The sequence below is a fragment of the Acipenser ruthenus genome, chromosome 42 (assembly GCF_902713425.1).
Source record: "Acipenser ruthenus chromosome 42, fAciRut3.2 maternal haplotype, whole genome shotgun sequence".
Classification (NCBI taxonomy): Eukaryota; Metazoa; Chordata; class Actinopteri; order Acipenseriformes; family Acipenseridae; genus Acipenser; species Acipenser ruthenus.
The window spans coordinates 2870694-2888506 of NC_081230.1; the positions used below are offsets into that span (position 1 = coordinate 2870694).

The window sequence follows — 17813 nt, forward strand, 5'->3', positions numbered from 1 at the left end:
AGTGTGATTGACAGCTCACCTCACGTGTCATGTGATCCACTAGAACTATATAAGCTGTGTGAGAGCTGTGTGCAACTATTCACCAACAACACTAGGAGAGCAGACGGTTGTCTTTCGGTTTGGAATCGTAGTATATAGAGTTACATTATATTGTCCAGTACATATAATCTGTCTACAGGTAACACTGTTTATACTGTTGAAAACTGCCCTAACATTAGACACTCATCTAAACATCTTAACACAAGAGTTCATCTCTGAAAGTCTGCCTCTACTTTTACAATTGATCAAATATCAACCTCACTCGAGACCCCAGCATTTCATTTTGAGAGCATTCGTGCAAAGCATTAACATAAGCACATTTCCGTGTGTCTTGCAGGTGATTCTCTGATTTCCCTGTTAAAATGCACATCACATTAGTACAGAGCTCGCTCGGGCTGCAGTGAATCCAGTAGTGCAGGACGGGCGAAGCAGGCGGCTGGAGATTCTGCCTCTAGGGAGAGGGCTGCCTGGTGCTGCTTAAGAACGTCTCAGTTTTGAACTCGTCATATAATTGAAAACGTTTTTGAAGCACAATCTTACTGCATTATTTAGAAGTATAAATAGCCAACATAAATAAACATAAATACAAATCACAATACTCATGTTATTATTATTTGTTTATTTAGCTGACGTCTTTATCCAAGGCGACTTACAGAGACTAGGGTGTGTGAACAATGCATCAGCTGCAGAGTCACTTACAATTACGTCTCACCCGAAAGACAGAGCACAAGGAGGTTAAGTGACTTGCTCAGGGTCACACAATGAGTCAGTGGTTGAGGTGGGATTTGAACCAGAGACCTCATGGTTACAAGCCTGTTTCTTTAACCACTGGACCACACTTTCACAGGTTTTGTTTTATTTCCCTTTTAAAAATCAAACATTTGAGAAATATCATCATATCAAGCGTTTAGAAACTGGTAAAAATGTAATCTCAATATTAGAGTTGAAAATACACAGGTAAGTGTTCAGTGTAGTGATTGAAGACGACATACCAGGTGCATTTGTTTGCAAGTTGAGTTTAGGTGACTTCACTCGCGTGTCTCTGTTGAAACTCAACATGACAGCTGCACCAACGAAGAAAAAAAAGCAATGTTTCAGTAAAAGACAGCTAAAACAAAATCTGATTATCTCTATGAGGATGGTGGGACACTATTGTTCAAGTTTTGCTGCCGTTGATCATGCATGAGTCAGTACCATTAAAAGATCATATTGCCAGTCATAAACATGTAGAGAGAACAAGAAAGCTAATAAGACAGCAACAATGGCAAAGCATGCATTCACTATACTGAACACTGAGATCTAAGACACTGCATTCACTATGCTGAACACTGAGATCTAAGACACTGCATTCACTATGCTGAAAACTGAGATCTAAGACACTGCATTCACTCTGCTGAACACTGAGATCTAAGACATTGCATTCACTATGCTGAAAATGGAGGTCTAAGACACTGCATTCACTATGCTGAACACTGAGATCTAAGACACTGCATTCAGTATGCTGAACACTGAGATCTAAGACACTGCATTCACTATGCTGAAAACTGAGATCTAAGACACTGCATTCAGTATGCTGAAAACTGAGATCTAAGACACTGCATTCACTATGCTGAACACTGAGGTCTAAGACACTGCATTCTCTATGCTGAACACTGAGGTCTAAGACACTGCATTCACTATACTGAACACTGAGGTCTAAGACACTGCATTCTCTATGCTGAACACTGAGGTCTAAGACACTGCATTCACTATGCTGAAAACTGAGGTCTAAGACACTGCATTCTCTATGCTGAATACTGAGGTCTAAGACACTGCATTCACTGTGCTGAAAACTGGTCTAAGACACTGCATTCTCTGTGCTGAAAACTGAGGTCTAAGACACTGCATTCACTATACTGAAAACTAAGGTCTAAGACACTGCATTCTCTATGTTGAAAACTGAGATCTAAGACACTGCATTCACTATGCTGAAAACTGAGGTCTAAGACACTGCATTCACTATGTTGAAAACTGAGGTCTAAGACACTGCATTCAGTATGTTGAAAACTGAGGTCTAAGACACTGCATTCCCTATGCTGAAAACTAAGGTCTAAGACACTGCGTTCTCTATGCTGAAAACTGATGTATTTTTTACTTGTGCAAATCCAAACCTCTCAAGCCTTCTCTCAACCCCAGCCTCTAATGGTATGGAGTGCACTAGCTCAGTTTGAATGTGGCTTTGTAATACATTACTTATTGTTTAACTGTATTAGTATTTTTTTATTGTCCTGGTGGAGACAGCAGCATAGACATAGTTGCATTTAAATGCATTTGAACAATACACTTGAAACACGAAATACTAAATCCTGTTGTTGTGTGTTTTCTTTACAGATTCAGACCCCACAAGCCCTCCTTCCACTCCGGTCACTCAAGGTATGCAGTGTAATCAATTCAGTGAATTCAGAACCACTGCAGGAATCTGGCTTTGTTATAAACTTTGTTTTTTCTCTCTTTCTTTTTAAAGAAGCAGAATCCTCGAGGCCCCCTTCCACTCCGCTCTCTCAAGGTAAGTGCAGTTTGAAGATGGCAGTCTGTTCAGTGTGATTGACAGCTCACCTCACGTGTCATGTGATCCACTAGAACTATATAAGCTGTGTGAGAGCTGTGTGCAACTATTCACCAACAACACTAGGAGAGCAGACGGTTGTCTTTCGGTTTGGAATCGTAGTATATAGAGTTACATTATATTGTCCAGTACATATAATCTGTCTACAGGTAACACTGTTTATACTGTTGAAAACTGCCCTAACATTAGACACTCATCTAAACATCTTAACACAAGAGTTCATCTCTGAAAGTCTGCCTCTACTTTTACAATTGATCAAATATCAACCTCACTCGAGACCCCAGCATTTCATTTTGAGAGCATTCGTGCAAAGCATTAACATAAGCACATTTCCGTGTGTCTTGCAGGTGATTCTCTGATTTCCCTGTTAAAATGCACATCACATTAGTACAGAGCTCGCTCGGGCTGCAGTGAATCCAGTAGTGCAGGACGGGCGAAGCAGGCGGCTGGAGATTCTGCCTCTAGGGAGAGGGCTGCCTGGTGCTGCTTAAGAACGTCTCAGTTTTGAACTCGTCATATAATTGAAAACGTTTTTGAAGCACAATCTTACTGCATTATTTAGAAGTATAAATAGCCAACATAAATAAACATAAATACAAATCACAATACTCATGTTATTATTATTTGTTTATTTAGCTGACGTCTTTATCCAAGGCGACTTACAGAGACTAGGGTGTGTGAACAATGCATCAGCTGCAGAGTCACTTACAATTACGTCTCACCCGAAAGACAGAGCACAAGGAGGTTAAGTGACTTGCTCAGGGTCACACAATGAGTCAGTGGTTGAGGTGGGATTTGAACCAGAGACCTCATGGTTACAAGCCTGTTTCTTTAACCACTGGACCACACTTTCACAGGTTTTGTTTTATTTCCCTTTTAAAAATCAAACATTTGAGAAATATCATCATATCAAGCGTTTAGAAACTGGTAAAAATGTAATCTCAATATTAGAGTTGAAAATACACAGGTAAGTGTTCAGTGTAGTGATTGAAGACGACATACCAGGTGCATTTGTTTGCAAGTTGAGTTTAGGTGACTTCACTCGCGTGTCTCTGTTGAAACTCAACATGACAGCTGCACCAACGAAGAAAAAAAAGCAATGTTTCAGTAAAAGACAGCTAAAACAAAATCTGATTATCTCTATGAGGATGGTGGGACACTATTGTTCAAGTTTTGCTGCCGTTGATCATGCATGAGTCAGTACCATTAAAAGATCATATTGCCAGTCATAAACATGTAGAGAGAACAAGAAAGCTAATAAGACAGCAACAATGGCAAAGCATGCATTCACTATACTGAAAACTGAGATCTAATACACTGCATTCACTATGCTGAAAACTGAGATCTAAGACACTGCATTCACTATACTGAACACTGAGATCTAAGACACTGCATTCACTATGCTGAACACTGAGATCTAAGACACTGCATTCACTATGCTGAAAACTGAGATCTAAGACACTGCATTCACTCTGCTGAACACTGAGATCTAAGACATTGCATTCACTATGCTGAAAATGGAGGTCTAAGACACTGCATTCACTATGCTGAACACTGAGATCTAAGACACTGCATTCAGTATGCTGAACACTGAGATCTAAGACACTGCATTCACTATGCTGAAAACTGAGATCTAAGACACTGCATTCAGTATGCTGAAAACTGAGATCTAAGACACTGCATTCACTATGCTGAACACTGAGGTCTAAGACACTGCATTCTCTATGCTGAACACTGAGGTCTAAGACACTGCATTCACTATACTGAACACTGAGGTCTAAGACACTGCATTCTCTATGCTGAACACTGAGGTCTAAGACACTGCATTCACTATGCTGAAAACTGAGGTCTAAGACACTGCATTCTCTATGCTGAATACTGAGGTCTAAGACACTGCATTCACTGTGCTGAAAACTGGTCTAAGACACTGCATTCTCTGTGCTGAAAACTGAGGTCTAAGACACTGCATTCACTATACTGAAAACTAAGGTCTAAGACACTGCATTCTCTATGTTGAAAACTGAGATCTAAGACACTGCATTCACTATGCTGAAAACTGAGGTCTAAGACACTGCATTCACTATGTTGAAAACTGAGGTCTAAGACACTGCATTCAGTATGTTGAAAACTGAGGTCTAAGACACTGCATTCCCTATGCTGAAAACTAAGGTCTAAGACACTGCGTTCTCTATGCTGAAAACTGATGTATTTTTTACTTGTGCAAATCCAAACCTCTCAAGCCTTCTCTCAACCCCAGCCTCTAATGGTATGGAGTGCACTAGCTCAGTTTGAATGTGGCTTTGTAATACATTACTTATTGTTTAACTGTATTAGTATTTTTTTATTGTCCTGGTGGAGACAGCAGCATAGACATAGTTGCATTTAAATGCATTTGAACAATACACTTGAAACACGAAATACTAAATCCTGTTGTTGTGTGTTTTCTTTACAGATTCAGACCCCACAAGCCCTCCTTCCACTCCGGTCACTCAAGGTATGCAGTGTAATCAATTCAGTGAATTCAGAACCACTGCAGGAATCTGGCTTTGTTATAAACTTTGTTTTTTCTCTCTTTCTTTTTAAAGAAGCAGAATCCTCGAGGCCCCCTTCCACTCCGCTCTCTCAAGGTAAGTGCAGTTTGAAGATGGCAGTCTGTTCAGTGTGATTGACAGCTCACCTCACGTGTCATGTGATCCACTAGAACTATATAAGCTGTGTGAGAGCTGTGTGCAACTATTCACCAACAACACTAGGAGAGCAGACGGTTGTCTTTCGGTTTGGAATCGTAGTATATAGAGTTACATTATATTGTCCAGTACATATAATCTGTCTACAGGTAACACTGTTTATACTGTTGAAAACTGCCCTAACATTAGACACTCATCTAAACATCTTAACACAAGAGTTCATCTCTGAAAGTCTGCCTCTACTTTTACAATTGATCAAATATCAACCTCACTCGAGACCCCAGCATTTCATTTTGAGAGCATTCGTGCAAAGCATTAACATAAGCACATTTCCGTGTGTCTTGCAGGTGATTCTCTGATTTCCCTGTTAAAATGCACATCACATTAGTACAGAGCTCGCTCGGGCTGCAGTGAATCCAGTAGTGCAGGACGGGCGAAGCAGGCGGCTGGAGATTCTGCCTCTAGGGAGAGGGCTGCCTGGTGCTGCTTAAGAACGTCTCAGTTTTGAACTCGTCATATAATTGAAAACGTTTTTGAAGCACAATCTTACTGCATTATTTAGAAGTATAAATAGCCAACATAAATAAACATAAATACAAATCACAATACTCATGTTATTATTATTTGTTTATTTAGCTGACGTCTTTATCCAAGGCGACTTACAGAGACTAGGGTGTGTGAACAATGCATCAGCTGCAGAGTCACTTACAATTACGTCTCACCCGAAAGACAGAGCACAAGGAGGTTAAGTGACTTGCTCAGGGTCACACAATGAGTCAGTGGTTGAGGTGGGATTTGAACCAGAGACCTCATGGTTACAAGCCTGTTTCTTTAACCACTGGACCACACTTTCACAGGTTTTGTTTTATTTCCCTTTTAAAAATCAAACATTTGAGAAATATCATCATATCAAGCGTTTAGAAACTGGTAAAAATGTAATCTCAATATTAGAGTTGAAAATACACAGGTAAGTGTTCAGTGTAGTGATTGAAGACGACATACCAGGTGCATTTGTTTGCAAGTTGAGTTTAGGTGACTTCACTCGCGTGTCTCTGTTGAAACTCAACATGACAGCTGCACCAACGAAGAAAAAAAAGCAATGTTTCAGTAAAAGACAGCTAAAACAAAATCTGATTATCTCTATGAGGATGGTGGGACACTATTGTTCAAGTTTTGCTGCCGTTGATCATGCATGAGTCAGTACCATTAAAAGATCATATTGCCAGTCATAAACATGTAGAGAGAACAAGAAAGCTAATAAGACAGCAACAATGGCAAAGCATGCATTCACTATGCTGAACACTGAGATCTAAAACACTGCATTCACTCTGCTGAACACTGAGATCTAAGACACTGCATTCACTATGCTGAACACTGAGATCTAAGACACTGCATTCACTATGCTGAACACTGAGATCTAAGACACTGCATTCACTATGCTGAACACTGAGATCTAAGACACTGCATTCACTATGCTGAACACTGAGATCTAAGACACTGCATTCACTATGCTGAACACTGAGATCTAAGATACTGCATTCACTATGCTGAACACTGAGGTCTAAGACACTGCATTCTCTATGCTGAACACTGAGATCTAAGACACTGAATTCTCTATGCTGAACACTGAGATCTACATGTATTTTATATTTATAATCAGAGCATGTCTCAGAAACCGAGGCAGAGCCACAATAAATGTCTTGTTTAATTTTAAAGCAAATTGTTGAGATACTTGTTTGGAATATTGTTTCAAAAGTGTATAATGCAACAAAATGAATACATTCAAAGAGTTAGTGCATGGCCGACGGTGTCCCACTGATAATGGATCCTTTCTCCGTCAACTGCAAATTTCTCAGAATCTAAAAAGCTTTGATGGAACGCTGCTCCCATTCTGTGCTGCACATTACAGACTACGTGGGGTGTTATTGTTTGACATGGGATTTATTTAATGGCTGTGTGAACTCTTCTGTGCTGCACATTACAGACTACGTGGGGTCTTATTGTTTGACATGGAGTTTATTTAATGGCTGTGTGAACTCTTCTGTGCTGCACATTACAGACTACGTGGGGTCTTATTGTTTGACATGGGGTTTATTTAATGGCTGTGTGAACTCTTCTGTGCTGCACATTACAGACTACGTGGGGTCTTATTGTTTGACATGGGGTTTATTTAATGGCTGTGTGAACTCTTCTGTTTGTCTGCACAGATAACATGGCAACAGCAAGGGTCAAACTAAATGTACCCAAAGGAGTGAATCTTGAGGACCCCAAAGTGTACGAAGCCATTTTAGAGCAGGTAGGTGACACTCCCTTTCAGAAATCCAAACTGACACTGCTTCCTGTGTGCTGGACTTCGTATGACACTAATGAGCTAATCTCACGTTGACTTTGCTTCCCTTTAGTTCCTTCTAGTGTCCTCTCATTTCCCTGATAGATACACAGAGAGATGTGGTGCTCCTTGATAACACTGTGTTTCTTGTGTTGCTGTTTCAGATTCGGGAGCATCTCTCCAAGAACTTTCCAATGGACGGTGTTAATCTGCGCTGGAGAAGACAAGACGGAGAGATATTCCACAAGGATGAAGAGGAGGAGAAGGAGAAGTACTTCATGCCGTGAGATACCTGCGCCCACAATGACAAGCGAGGGCTTTCAGCGATAGAGCCGTCGATGCGGGCTCTGCCGTGTGGTAGATGACTGCATCTGGAGTTTTGAGTCCTGAGCTGAGGGTGCTAATGAAAGTCAAGGTCATCTACCACACGGTACAGCCCACATCAAGAGGGCTCTATCACTATTAAAACATGATTTAATTCTTTATTTTCTCTTAAAAAAAAAACAACAACTTTAAAACCTATATTTACGTTGAACTTCTGATATTTCGGCAGATAACCTTCCGCTGAGGAAGATAGTCCCTAACATAATTAGAATAGAAAAATGACATGCGCGTAGATAAAACCGTTATTATCATTATTATTATTATGACATTGCCAGATAAATTAACTGTAGGCTTGTTGAATAGTCTGTGTAGTATTGAGGCAGACTCAAAACTTGTTAGAGGCGGGGCGTCATTCAAGCTGGCAGGGAGTGGATTGGCTGCTGTGGAAAGAACTGAAGCAGGGTTGGCAGTTTAACTGGCTGGTTTTGATGGAGGGTGTTGTTTGGATCCAGCTGATGACAGAATTGTGGACCAGTCGTGTCTTTCCTGTTGATTTTCTGTGAATTGAGCCTTCATTACGCTGTCTTGTCACACACATGATTTTGCTTGTCTCTAGACCAACGTCAGAAAGTGTGTTTAAGTAGTTTTTTATGTGATCAGATTAGTTGTAGATTAGAGTGTTAAGGGAGAAAGCTGGTATTTATGCACAGATTGATTTAAAATGTAATTCACAGCTAAGCACTTCAACGTTGCAACATTCCGGAAGCCCGCTAGATCTGGAAGCTGATTGGCTGTTCGCACTCAATTTTCTGCTGGTTAATATTCATCTGACATTATCTACTGGTGTTTTTTTTTTTTTAATTTTATGATAATTTAAATATATCTTCAATTATTTACTGGTGCAGCACATTTATAGTAAGTTGAGAGTGAGTGTGTGTGTGTGTTTTAATGTAATGATAATTTAAATATATATTTAGTGCTTCGGATTTTCAGTTTTAACCCCTGATACAAAAAGATTTAATCAGTTAACAGACAATAAACACCAGAAAAACTGTGGAAATGGTTAATCTATGCATGTTGACTGTACCCTTTTCACATTTAAAAAAATCAAACCCTGTGAATACATTTCACAGGGCTGCTGGGCAATGTCCTGCCTTCCTGACTTGTGTCTATCATTGATTCGTTCTGAATACTTTAAACCCACCCCAACTACTGAGTGACAGCACATTCCTACATTTCTATTGGAGACTCCGCTGGCGAGATTTAAAACGAGATTACACTCAGGATGGAAGCTTGTTAGCGGGATTTCAAGCTGTATTACAGTTAAAATACGGAGGATTTAAAACTGAATTGTGACAATGTACACAAATTCCTGAACACAAACCCCAGAAGAATGTTGATGTGACCTCAGGGATTTCGTTGTGGAAGACAGCAAAGGAAAGAAGGTACAACTTAAGTGTGCAAGTACTGTCGAGTTACTGCTATACATATTGTCACACACACACAAAAAAGCATTTTGGAAAGTAACCAAAAACACTAATTTCATACAGAATATCAAAAACGAAAGCCCCGAAAAAAAAACGATTGACATAAAACTCGAATAGCTAAAAATAAGCACCGAAAAATACAATTAATAAAACCCGAAAAACAGAAGCCCTAAATATATTCAATTATTTACTGGTGCAGCACATGTTTATATTAAGGTGATGGGGTGTGTGTTTTTAATTTAATGATAATTTAAATATATGTTCAGTTATTTACTGGTGCAGCACATATTTATATTAAGGTGAGGTGTGTGTGTTTTAGTTTAATGATAATTTAAATATATGTTCAGTTATTTACTGGTGCAGCACATATTTATATTAAGGTGAGGTGTGTGTGTGTTTTAGTTTAATGATAATTTAAATATATGTTCAATTATTTACTGGTGCAGCACATATTTATATTAAGGTGAGGTGTGTGTGTTTTAGTTTAATGATAATTTAAATATATGTTCAGTTATTTACTGGTGCAGCACATATTTATATTAAGGTGAGGTGTGTGTGTGTTTTAGTTTAATGATAATTTAAATATATGTTCAATTATTTACTGGTGCAGCACATATTTATATTAAGGTGAGGTGTGTGTGTGTTTTAGTTTAATGATAATTTAAATATATGTTCAATTATTTACTGGTGCAGCACATATTTATATTAAGGTGAGGTGTGTGTGTTTTAATGTAGTAAATGATTCTAATAGAGGTTACATTAGTTACTGGTGCAAGTTTCTTTCACCTTGTAAAGAATATATTCAGAGTGGTAACAGAGTAATAGGCCTCTTCCCCATGGCATGGCAGAGCATGGATTCACAGAATGAATGTACAATTTGCAGTGTACTATTAAATCCTATAGAGGGCACCACAAACACATTTACTGAGGGAGGAAGGGAGCAAGCTCCTGTATAATTATACAATCACCTGGAAGGTCTTGATGCTGCAGTACATTACAAACAGCAGCCAGGATACAGGTGTTGAATTGCTTATCAGGAGGACAGGGCTAAGGTAGATGGCAGATGAAGGACAGTTCTCTTTTTCACATGTTCCTCCAGTGCAATGACATGGGCAGCTCTAGCCTGGGTCACTCTGAGCCTCTGTCTGGTAAGTGAGAGGAGTTGTCCTAGTGCAGCTCAGCAAGCTGGTCTCTTCCAGTCCAGGTCTGCGTTCCAACCATGGCTGCGTTTCTACCTGGAGGAAAAGCCCTCCAGGACTGGAGCCTGTCGCAATGCAAGTGAAGCTGCAGCATATACTACACTGTGGCACCCCCTATGGTTTTTAAATAGGTCTGCATTATCACACAGAAATATATGTGCAGTCTGCAGGGTGCAATGCAACATGGGGTGAAGTCATTAAGGCTATGAGTAGGGTGGTTTGCTACAGCTTATGATTTCAATGGAAATGTCTTATTTTTTCTGATATTTAATTTACATTGCTGTAAAAAACATAAAAATAACAGGGTCACTGACTCAGTTTTATTTCTCATTATAGTGTATGGGGAGCAGGGGAGGGGACCCAGATCCATGCATTCATGAAACATGTTCCTCTCATGCAAACACATAGAAATCACACGAGCTGTACCAAAGAATATGTGTGATTCATGTCATTGTATTGTATGAAGGGTTGTGCATGACAACGATACTCTACTACTCTGTATTTCTGAATGTATGTTTGCTGATTTATTTCAATAAAGTTTCAATCTCAATCTATGGCATCTTTTTTATTATTATTACTATTTTCACAGACTGCAGTCCTCTAACAAGGCTGATCTATAGCGATGGATCCCTTTCTATACAGTGTGGTTCAGGAGACTGGGTTCTGGTTGAATGGATCTATATCAGCTGTTTGTTGTCTACACTCCTAAATGAATCTATTTGCTGTTCACTTTGTAACAGTTCCCAAGTCATAGCTGATCACCAGCTCACCAGCAGTTGCTGACATTGTCTGCAGGTTTAAATAAATAAGCTGGTCTTGAAAGGGTTACAGCATGACTTTATTCAAAGTGCCTCCTGTCATGAAGCAGACTATGCCACTTTATGGTCACATATCTGCATTTTTGCGTTCATTTTGAGTTTTTCTCTACTCTGTAGATATGACCTCACTTAGTCTAGTGGGGCCCCAGGGACTAACTTCCATATGCGTAGATGATGTCCCCATAATTAGGCAGCTTATTTTCAACTGTTCCACTTAATCTTTCCAATGCAAAGCAGAGATCTGTGTTTACTGTGTCCCATACAGTTTTCTCACAAGCTCTTGGCCATTTAACTCCAGGTTTGTGTCCGTTGAGGTTCTTTTCTCTCTTATGTTGGTTTGTCTGACCGGGTTCACAAGGATCATTAGGTTCATCACTAACTGTGTCCATGCAAGTCCTCCTCACATCTATGACAGGGGTGCTGATATCCTGCGAACTGTGGTTTGCTTCCTGTCGCTGGATTTCATTCGACTGACTTGACTGACTTCGTAAGAAGTACTGATCAATGTGAGGCCCTTGTCCCTTCTCCCTCAAGCATTTCATTCTCCCTTGATGAATCTTCAAACCCCTGACCGTTGTCGCCTTGCTCCAGCCGCAGACACAAACCTGGAGTTCCATGTCTTTGCTAACTGCAGATCTTGAACTAGTCTTTTGTGAAGTACTCTCCATACTCATATCCGTTTCCGTTCCTAAGTCGTTAACCGTGTTGTCCAACGTTGAGTCATCTTCCGCCCCCGCTCTCGCAGACTCTAGGGGTATTTTTCTCTTTAATTTAATTACATTGAATTATTTAATTCATCCCAATGTATCACACATGGGGATTGAATTCATTTGCAGTCCATTATAACCTCATTGTAATGTTTACACGTCCTGTAGTTAGTTTCTGGATTCTCAGAGGATACAGAGTCAGTTTGATGTCATTGTTCAACATGAACTTTATTGTAACAGTATACAGTCCTTATCATGGATGTGAATGTAACCCCCATGCTTCCTGTTTCCAAATATGGGTATCAGTGAGTCTGTTTCTTTAACACGACCCCCCTTCTGTGCCCGCAATAAACACGTGCACAGTCAGTTGCCTGCATGTTAATTTCCAATGTGCAAACGAGTGCTAGAGCTACCGTCCTAGGAATACATCTGAAATTTCTATATGCTGTATCTTCGCTGTCCTGCATTGCTATTATATTTTATTAATAGGTAAGCGATTTCTCCTTACTTTTGATTTTTTTTATTGATTAAAAATAGCAGGATTTGCTGTAATAAAGCTTTAAGTAAAACTTTAAATAAATAAATAAGTAGTGTGGCCGCCATGTGGATGATTCTGTTCAATACAGCTTTGCAAATAAATATTTGAAGCGGCTATATTCTAATACTTATAAAAGAATAATATATATTTTTTATATTTGAGTGATTTCTGTTATTTACAGAGGCAGTTGTGTTTCCCATTTTACTCGGTAAATAGAAAAAAAAGGAGAATATTGTTTATACATTCGTCCGCCATTTTGACTGAACTGCAGTTAAATATAGTTCAAAACTTGAACGGTTTATAATATGTGTTTAAGATGTTCCAAATATATATTTGTCATTTATATAGTACATTTGTATTGTATGGTTACTAAAAAAATAAATAAATACACTTTAAATAAGTTTCCTTTTAATTAATGCACCACGTGTGTATTGTGTTTTACACAGTCAGTTGCCTGCATGTTAATTTCCAATGTGCAAACGAGTGCTAGAGCTACCGTCCTAGGAATACATCTGAAATTTCTATATGCTGTATCTTCACTGTCCTGCATTGCTATTATATTTTATTAATAGTTCGTGGAGACCGGAGATTACGAAGAGTGGAGGACTCGATCCATTGCATCTACCGAGACGGCTTGTATTGCAGCGGGACTGACAGTTCAGCAGAAGGACTTGTTTTTTTTATATTTTTAAGTCCTCCGGAGGTACTTTAGTCGTTGTGCACAACTGATAGAAACATTTTGTTTTATTCTATATTTTTTATTTCCAATGTTTGTTTGTTTTTTTTTTTACTGTGAACAATATTGTAACAATTTTAATTGCTACATATATATTACTTTTATAAACATTTTATTTTCATAAAGCATATTTGTTGTTGCTGAGTGATTCTTTATAATAAAGTAACCTGGTATAAATATATTAAGGCAACTGTATAACGTAAAGTACATTTTCTTAAGAAGGGTATACGCAGCATTAGAGAGAGATCTCCAGAATTCACATATATTTTCCCTGAACTTAATTCTCAATGTGACTCATTGTAATAGTGGGTTACATAAGTAGAAAAATTTGGCGCCCAAAACGCGGGGCTGCGCCCCTTCTAGTAATCATTCATGTTTAAATTACTCAGCAACAATTAAAATTTGTTTTGAAATATATATGCAATAAGTTTAATTTCTATAAGTAATGGAATTGTGCAAGCAGTATGAGTTTTGCGCTGATAGGTCCATACTTTTAGGTCATGTAGATCAAAGAGTCACCTATGCTGACATTAAGAATGCATTCAGTCCAGTTGGTGTTGTTACTAAAGTTCAGCGTTTAGTTGGACAAGTATCTGAAAGTGTACTTTGTGAGTTTGAGGAAGGTTTGTCTGTGTTTCTGTTAGATGATGAGCATGTTAGTCATGACTTCAGCAGTCGCTGGACAGTACAGCCTGTTTTATCAGATCAAGTTAGATTTAGCAACACTAGCACCAATGTAATGTCCACAGCTATGTTACTGGATGCCATTTTGTTAGATGTGACTGATACTTTTCAGGAGCAGTTGGCAGAAATAGCTATCAAACATGGCACTGATGCTAAAGAATTAGAAAAGAGGGCATCCAAGCTGCTGTCTGATAAACTTAGTGGAAGCTATAAAGACTCTGAAGGGGTTAGTCCCTTGCCCAAGGTGTCTTTTGATTTCTCAAATGCTTTCACTCCTAAGCAGACATTCTCAGAACATTTTGAAACCTTTTCTTCACCCTCTCAACAGCCAAATGTGTACAGCAACCAGTCCACACCTATCTCTATTCCTAGTGATGTACAGAAAGTTGTAGTAGAGCATGTAGTGAAAACTGCGAGTGAAGGTGCATTTCTTAACAATGTCCGTTACAAGCTCAAGTGTTTTTCGGGCACTGCCAGTAAGCCAAGTAGTGAAGCAGACTATGAAACATGGCGCATTCAGATTCGCCAGGTAATTAAAGATGTTGATCTCACTGCTAATGCAAAAAGACGCAAGTTACTGGAAAGTTCTTCAAAACAGAGATGTTAATCTGTCCAGAGTCATTCAGTTGTTGGGGAAAGGCAGAAAGCTTGAAGAAAAATTCAGAAAGTCAGAGACCCCTGAAGTAAGATTACTTTTAAAAGAGTGGCCTAAACTTCTCCTTAAAGAGGGTGTTCTACATCGGCGGGTGATGAGGAATGAAGAACTATACGATCAGTTGGTGATTCCACAAAGTCACCAGGCTAGAGCTTTGGAAGGAGTACATGATGAAACTGGACATCTTGGCTATGAGAGGACTCTGGATTTGGCTAGAGCACGCTTCTATTGGCCAAGGATGACCCGGGATGTGGAACAGAAATGCAAGACTTGTGAGAGGTGCTTACGCAGAAAAGCAAGGGCAGAGAAGGCTGCAAAAATGGTCAATATAAATGTTTATGCTCCCATGGAGCTTGTCTGCATTGATTTTTTATCATTAGAACCTGATTCCAAAGATATTCGGAACATACTAGTTATAACCGATCACTTCACAAAATATGCGCAAGCATATCCAACTAAAGACCAGACTGCCAAGACTGTAGCCAATCTGTTGTGGGAGAATGTAATTTGCCACTACGGGTTTCCCAAGAGAGTTCATAGCGATCAAGGTGCAAATTTTCAGTCTGAACTCATTTCAGAGCTCTGTAAAATTTGTGGCACTAAATCTAGAACTACACCTTACCATCCTAGAGGAAATCCAGTTGAAAGATTTAACAGAACCCTCCTTGACATGCTGGGTACCCTCTCTGAGAAGAAGAAAGATAACTGGAGGAAGTATGTTCGCCCTCTCGTTCATGCATATAACTGCACTCGTAACGACACTACTGGAGAGTCTCCGTTCTTCCTCATGTTTGGTAGGCAGCCAAGATTGCCTATAGATTTGTGCTTTGGCATCAGTCCTGTTGGACATGACCATAAGACTCATCAGCAATATGTGAAGGAACTTCGTCAGAGGCTAAAATATGCCTACGAGCGAGCCACTAAGGAAGCAGAGAAAAGACAGCTGGCCAATAAACAGAGATGGGACAAGAAGGTCATAGCATCATCCTTGGAGGAAGGAGATCGAGTCCTGGTTAGGAATGTAAATTTGCGTAGGAAGCACAAAATAGCTGACCGCTGGGAACACGCTGTTTACATTGTCGTACGGCAGGCTAGAGAAGAGCTGCCAGTCTATGTGATTAGACCAGAGAAAGATGATGGACCTGAGAGAACATTGCACAGAGACATGTTGCGTCCTTGTGGATTCATATCGGCTGAAGAGGGAGTTGATGATGGCACAGTACCTGAGAAGGCAAGACGTACGAGGACGAGGCAGACTGCAGGGACCTTGGATGAAACTAGAAATTCTGATGAGGATGATACAGATCAATCGGTAATTCCTTCTGAAGAAGAACAGAATATTGCTGGTTCTGGATTGAATCCAGAAGCTCCTGAGTTCTGTACTTACCTGCCAATGACTGATGAAGATCCTCCACTCCATTCTTCTTTGCATGAAGACGACGTGACGGGACCAGTAACTGAGGTTACTATTGAAAGAGAAATAACCGAGGAAGTCTCAGAATCAGCACTGGGTGAACTTCAACAAAGTTCCAAAACTGAGCCTAGGGAGACCATAGATCCCCAAGTGTTAAGACGATCAGAAAGAGAGAGGAAACTGCCATCTAAGTTCAAAGATTTTGAAGTAACTTCTCAAAAGATAACTTCTGACAAGAAACACGATTACAATAGAGCTGTTTCACAAATTGTTTCCTGTGTACAACAGCAAAACAAAATGATATTGGAACAGTTGCATAAACAGACCGAGCTATTGATTCAGGCTTTGATTTCGCATTAGCATATAGAAGATGATTAAATAAATATATGGATATTTTCTGTGGGTGTTACTATCGAGGACGATAGCTTTTAGGGAGGGAGAATGTAACCCCCATGCTTCCTGTTTCCAAATATGGGTATCAGTGAGTCTGTTTCTTTAACACGACCCCCCTTCTGTGCCCGCAATAAACACGTGCACAGTCAGTTGCCTGCATGTTAATTTCCAATGTGCAAACGAGTGCTAGAGCTACCGTCCTAGGAATACATCTGAAATTTCTATATGCTGTATCTTCGCTGTCCTGCATTGCTATTATATTTTATTAATAGGTAAGCGATTTCTCCTTACTTTTGATTTTTTTTATTGATTAAAAATAGCAGGATTTGCTGTAATAAAGCTTTAAGTAAAACTTTAAATAAATAAATAAGTAGTGTGGCCGCCATGTGGATGATTCTGTTCAATACAGCTTTGCAAATAAATATTTGAAGCGGCTATATTCTAATACTTATAAAAGAATAATATATATTTTTTATATTTGAGTGATTTCTGTTATTTACAGAGGCAGTTGTGTTTCCCATTTTACTCGGTAAATAGAAAAAAAAGGAGAATATTGTTTATACATTCGTCCGCCATTTTGACTGAACTGCAGTTAAATATAGTTCAAAACTTGAACGGTTTATAATATGTGTTTAAGATGTTCCAAATATATATTTGTCATTTATATAGTACATTTGTATTGTATGGTTACTAAAAAAATAAATAAATACACTTTAAATAAGTTTCCTTTTAATTAATGCACCACGTGTGTATTGTGTTTTACACAGTCAGTTGCCTGCATGTTAATTTCCAATGTGCAAACGAGTGCTAGAGCTACCGTCCTAGGAATACATCTGAAATTTCTATATGCTGTATCTTCACTGTCCTGCATTGCTATTATATTTTATTAATAGTTCGTGGAGACCGGAGATTACGAAGAGTGGAGGACTCGATCCATTGCATCTACCGAGACGGCTTGTATTGCAGCGGGACTGACAGTTCAGCAGAAGGACTTGTTTTTTTTATATTTTTAAGTCCTCCGGAGGTACTTTAGTCGTTGTGCACAACTGATAGAAACATTTTGTTTTATTCTATATTTTTTATTTCCAATGTTTGTTTGTTTTTTTTTTTACTGTGAACAATATTGTAACAATTTTAATTGCTACATATATATTACTTTTATAAACATTTTATTTTCATAAAGCATATTTGTTGTTGC

General features: G+C 39.0%; 1 long non-coding RNA gene across 1 annotated transcript; it reads left to right on the forward strand.

Annotated features, from left to right (window-relative positions):
* The first annotated feature begins 5087 nt into the window (after nucleotides 1-5087).
* On the forward strand, nucleotides 5088-11159 carry LOC131709300 (uncharacterized). Its single transcript, XR_009311467.1, has 4 exons — nucleotides 5088-5138; nucleotides 5230-5271; nucleotides 7539-7627; nucleotides 7825-11159. It is a non-coding gene; the product is annotated as an uncharacterized LOC131709300 (long non-coding RNA).
* The last annotated feature ends 6654 nt before the right edge of the window (nucleotides 11160-17813 follow it).